This window comes from Chiloscyllium plagiosum, unplaced genomic scaffold, assembly GCF_037043375.1.
Source record: "Chiloscyllium plagiosum isolate Xiang-an unplaced genomic scaffold, Cpla_swu_hap1 HiC_scaffold_21, whole genome shotgun sequence".
Taxonomy (NCBI): domain Eukaryota; kingdom Metazoa; phylum Chordata; class Chondrichthyes; order Orectolobiformes; family Hemiscylliidae; genus Chiloscyllium; species Chiloscyllium plagiosum.
In genome coordinates this window covers 78343610-78349534 of record NW_028270159.1, presented here as the reverse complement: position 1 = coordinate 78349534, position 5925 = coordinate 78343610, and the positions used below count along the sequence as shown (strand labels likewise).

The following is a 5925-nucleotide window of genomic DNA, read 5'->3' as shown; positions in this document are numbered from 1 at the left end:
ACGGAATTGGTAACACGCCTGACATCGAGTTAGGGGATTGTCCGTTCGCATTTAAAATCACGAGGATGTAGCGTGCTAGTCCATTCCTGTTGTCTGTCAGGAACGGAAGGGTTTGGGTTTTCGAATTTACAGTTTCTTTCGCCCACTTTCAAATTCTAGCTCAGATCAACGTCTCTCATTGTCTGTAGAACTGGCTTTGGTTTAACCAAAAGCTGCCTTTTCGCGGTTGAACTTGCATGTTGGAGCGGACAGCTGAAGTGAAGCACAAGGAGCTGGTCAAATCCTGAGAACTCTGCCGCTCTTGGGGAATGTGTCTGTGTGTCTCTTTCTGTCGGAGACAGGACGTGGGTAATAACACAGTGTGACTATGTCAAACTTCAATCCCATTGTTGTGTCATCTAAGATCAAAGCGAGAACCTCACTGCCATTTGCACTGGAAACATCAGAACACATAAGGATATGGACCAAAGCTGGAAACTGGGAATGGATTAGACGAATGTCTTTAAACCAGACTGCACCATGGGCCAAATGGGCTTTTCCATTCTGCAAAACTTGAAGACGAATAGAAAACAATCTGCAGTGAAACTGATCTGAAATGAAAGGAGCGTCTGTCTTCATTCAGTGGAATCGCGTAGGTTCGATTTGCAACGAGAACTGCCATGGCATTAGTTATATTTTCGGACAGGGAATGAATGTTTTATTGTGCAAAAATATCGTGGTACCAGTATTTCTGACCACTGGTCCGATCCTGGTCATGCTTGGTTTTGTGCCAGGTTATCAAAAATCAAAAAGATGCAGGTTTTGGAAAGCTGAACTAAAAACGAGAATTGATACAGAAACCCGCTACACCTGGCAACATCTGTGGAGAGAAACAGATTTTTTTTGGATGGACAGGAAACAGGTTAGTTATAGATTTCTAGATTATACTGTTGGGAAAATGATAAACTTACCTGTCGAATCAGGATATTTATCAAAATCACTCTTGAGCTTACAAACGTCGAATTTACAATCTTAAAAGGACTTAATCAGCTGTCATGCTACTTTCATTTTCCTGAGCTGGTAGAAGGCTATGTTTTAATGGTTACATTTCCTTTTGCTTTCTGTTATTTAGCAGTCACGCCGAATGGAGAATTGTTTCTTTTAGTGTCTGCCTCAATATGTGTCTTTGTTTTTTCTATATTTGTCTCTGTATCCTCCTGGGCCTTTTTCACATTCTCCTACTCTCTGGCTGTCCATATCCCTCATTTCCCATTTCTGCTCTTGAAAAGCCTGACATTCAGAGACAGTTTGAGATTCGAATTGCTGAGAGGCTTTCTGACGCCTGGGTGGAGTCGGTCGAAGTTGTCTCACATTCTCTGGATAATGCGTCTATCACTTCGACCTGAGGCAAGGAGACATTTCTTCCTCAAAATCTAAAGACCCTTTCGAAGTTAAAGTTGAAGTCCTTATCCAACAGAAAAAGAAAGTAATTACATGATAGCTGAACAAGAACAAGGATGCATTTACTTTTGGTGTACAACAAATGAATGGTGACAGCATAGAATGAGGGTGATCATGTCGTGGTGTCAGTGCCATTACCACAACATTCCCCGGGAATGCTGCAGTGTCTCCTGCCTCACCACATAATTTCCACAAAACTGGGAATGAAGGAATGAGAATAAGAGGATGAGAAGCAGAAGTTAAAATAGTAGTTAAAAAGAGCAGCATACACTACTGGATTTAAACCTGGAAAATGAAGCCGGATCTCGAAATCAGAATATAAAGCAATTCAAACAGACACTGAGTGTCTCGATCAGCAATACAATACTTGCGAGAAATAACGAGCTTTCAATACAATGAGCAGGCACCAGTGTCATGGGAAGTGCTTTCACCAGCTAAGCCACGGCGCCACGTTAAAAGCCAGATTTGTCGTCCATATGTGCAATGTCTGAACCACTTGATCACAGGAATTCGAAAACGCGTTTTCTGTATTAGCGTTGCTCAGTATGAATGGCAATCAAACTCTGCTTGTGCAAAAGCAGACATTTCAATGCTGAGCATGCCCCACTGAAAAGGCACAGAAAAAGACAGTATCCTCTTGCATTGGCATCCAACCGATATTTTCATCTGTTTAAACTGACAGAATAAAGAGGATGTGCTCATCTCCTCTCGCGTCCGATTCACCACGTTAATACACACGCAGGGATTTTCAAACCAAGATGAACAGGCTCATTGTTGTGAATTGACAGCAGTGGTGTGTGAGTCATTGCGAAGAGTGAGAAATAAATGCTGAACCAATAGCACAGACACTGAGCCTTGCACCATCAGCTCCGCATTCACTTCTTGTGTCATGTCTCCTCGGCATCAATGCATTTGACTTCAATTATTCTTCCCTGCACCTCTTCTCAAATTATTCCCGACCGCTTGCACTGTCGAATTAGTACATGCAATTATTAGAAATGCATTTCTGGGACACAGTTGACTTTCAATGAGATAAGATTCACTGCCCATCCCTAATTATCCCAAAGATGTAGGGGATGAGTTACTTTTGTCAACTCCTCAAAGACGCAACTCCTGACGCCACTCTGTCAATGTAACTCACTGAGAGAAGGGCAGACTGACCCCACACTCTCAGTGTAACTCAGCAGACTGATCCCACACTGTCAATATAAGTCATTCTCTGAAGAGCAGTCTGACCCCACTCTATAAATGTAATTTCCGCAGGGAAGAGCAGACTGATCCCATTCTGTCTATGACACTCACCCAATGAATGAACACTAACCCCACTCTACCAATGTAACTCGCCAGGGAAGAGCAGACGGAAGCCAGACTGTCAACATAAATTATCGAGAGAAGAGAATACTGACCCCGCTCTTTCTATTTCACTCAGGCAGGGAAGAGCAGACTGTCACCACTCTGTGAAAGAAATTCGCCCAGGGAAGGGCAGACTGACCCTACTGTATCTGCGTGACTGAAACAGGTAAGAGCAACTAACCCAACTCTGTCAACGTATCTTCCTCAGGGAAGAAGACCCTGACCCCTCTCTGTCCATGTAGCTCACCCAGGAAACAGCAGACTAACCCCACTCTGTCTATTTAAGTTCACAAATATCCTCTGAAGTACGTCCTATCCAGACACTCCTATTACAGAGACATCACTGTCTCTGTAACCGTGTGCGTTCAATGGCGATTCCAAATAACCTGCAAATGTTTAGAATGTGACAGCAAACCAGAGCAACCACACAGAAATTGGGTGAATGTGCAAATTTCTATCAGGCTGTCACCTAAGCCTGGAATGGAAACCTAGGAAAAAGAATTGCATCCCTGTGTGTTGCAACGATGCTGAGTATTAATTAAGCCCCCCTCACTGTAGTTAATTTCCATTTTCATCACATCCAACCTCCTTCAAAGGGAAGCACGCACTTGTTTTTTCAGACTTCCTATATCCCGCTTTCATCGCGCTTTTTACCGAATCATATTTCTGACTTTACAAACTACGTCATAACAGGTTGACAACTGCAGAATAAGCTTTGTTCCGTTCTCCCCTGATGTTGATGGGAGTAATCCGGCATATTCGAGTAGGACTTGATGCACTTGCGGGTGGTGTATTCGCGGCATTTTGGCTTCTTTTTTTCATGTTCGGTCTACTATATCGAGTTCATTGCGCAGACTTCTGAAGAAGACTTTTTCGAGTCGAAATGGTAACTGTGTTTTCTCTCGCAAGACAGACGTAGCTTTATTTCTGTTCTCTTATAAATTGATCTTCTGATCTTTGCAAGTGAAATAGGGTGCATTATTATTGCTCGGTTTTAGTTTCAAAATCAAGAGAAACATGAAGGAGAGAATATCAAAGAACACAAAGTTCTCAGTTGTTAAGATAATTTTTGCAGCAATGGTGGACTTGAAGGTCAAATTAAGATAATGGTTCAAGAACATTTAGTCTGTGGAAGTGGTATGTGACTTTAGTTCCAATTATATGTTGTCGTTCTTCCAGTACATCTTTTTGACTCCCAGAAAACATTGATTGTTTTCTGTATTCACTTTGTTTCGCGATATCTGTCTTCTGGTCGACCAGGGACAACTTGAATTTGAGTCTGCATTGAATAAGACTTCGCTGTTTCTTTCGAGAAGGAAACCTGTGCATTATGTACCACTTACCATGCTGATGGCTAAGAAGTTCAAAATGAATTACGGTTTATGGATCGTGAGCAAGAATGAAGTGATCCACTTGCGAACAGATGTCACCACGCCCTATTCCGACATCGGGCCTGAACGGTCCATTGGCAGAGTCTGCAGACAGGAAATGACTAAGTGACTAGTCCTTTGTTCAGTTTGATATGATAGCATTGGTAGGGCTGTTTTGGTACAGAAATGTGTCAACATCTCTGACGTTAGAGTCAAAATTTAAGTCACATCTACTCCATGGAGTGTCTTCTCATATCGGAACATGCTGACATGAAAACATTTAACTCTGATAGCAAAAGTTTTTTCATTAAACTGGGAATATGTTTAACTAAGCAATTCAGACAGCCAGGATTAATAATTGGCATTTGGTTCTTCAAGCTGAGCTCTCCACACCAACTGCTCCAACGAAGAAGTTCCCCATCGATTATTTTGGTCAATTTTAGCCTCAACAACAACCTATTGTTCTGAACAATGCTACACTACAAGCAGAGGGCTAAGTCTGATTTTCATCGTTAATTTTCAATTTCAGTTCTTAATGCACAGTTTTTTACGAATGTGGACAGCAGAAGACCGTTAACATTCCATTTCAAATATTTCCAGAAAATTCTACATCGCTGATATCGTCTTGCCTTTTCACATCGCAAGCCAGGAACCTGGATCAGTCGAGTTCCTTTCCACACATGGAGTTGCTTTTTTTCTAATTCATTGACTGCTGATATAAAAGATTATTGGCCTTGAGAGGCAGCTGTAAATAAGGTTGAACTTTCTCAGCTTGACTTTCAACTGATCCTAAAAAAAATTAATCACCTGCAGGTAAATGTATTGCATTGCTTCTTGTTTTGCTGAGTTTCACCCCCGAACATCCAAATTTCATGATAGTTCGACCAATGTGTTGAAACTGATTCGTGTTGGAAGTTGGTGGCTTTTTGTGTCTCGACATATAATTTATTCAATTAGATGACTGGGTCAGTCTTGAAATTACTTCGGATTCTTCACAGTTGAAAATTTACTTTCGATTGAATGCAAAGCTCAAGCTCCACGAACTCCAAATCCTGCAAAGGAATTAATGATTTTTAAGAGATTCTACGCTGTGAACAGGATTCGAACCTGCGAAGGGAGACCCCATTGGATTTCAAATCCAACGCCTTAACCTCTCGGCCATCACAGCTGCGACACAACCATCAATTTTCACAGTAAAACAACTGAATTCATTTGTTGGAAGGACAAATTGTCAAGACCCAAAGATTTCGCCAAATCCTTTGCAGAGACCCAGACGAACGTTACCTTAGCAGATTGACAGGCTTTCACCGCAAACTAGATTCTGACACAGCTGAAGTTGTGGGAATGATTCTTCGCCGAATTATCGAGTCACGAATGTGCACCACACGAAGAGAGGATCATTGTCTCACTGCGTCCGATCGATTTTGACTCAATTGCTCATCATCTGGTGCCAAATTAGATATGCTGTTGTGTTTTAATATTCATCGAAATATGGTATTAGAAAAATTGATGCTAAGTCCATAAACACTAGCTACATTCGTAAATAAAAATCGGAATTAGAAAGAATGCAGAACCAATTTACAGGAATGGATCCAGCAACTAATCCGTAAGTTCTGACATCAGGTAATCAACTTGTGAGCACAAGAGAGGAAGATTAACCGAAGATTTGGAACTTTGAAATCGTCTTGACGGAATTATTTGCAAAGATTTTGCGGTTGTTCTAGAGTCATCAAGTCATTGAACAATACAACACGGAAAGTGG

General features: G+C 41.5%; 1 non-coding gene across 1 annotated transcript; it reads right to left on the bottom strand.

Annotated features, from left to right (window-relative positions):
- Window positions 1-5249: 5249 nt before the first annotated feature.
- On the bottom strand, window positions 5250-5331 carry trnas-uga (transfer RNA serine (anticodon UGA)). The gene has a single exon. It is a non-coding gene; the product is annotated as a tRNA-Ser (tRNA).
- Window positions 5332-5925: the final 594 nt, after the last annotated feature.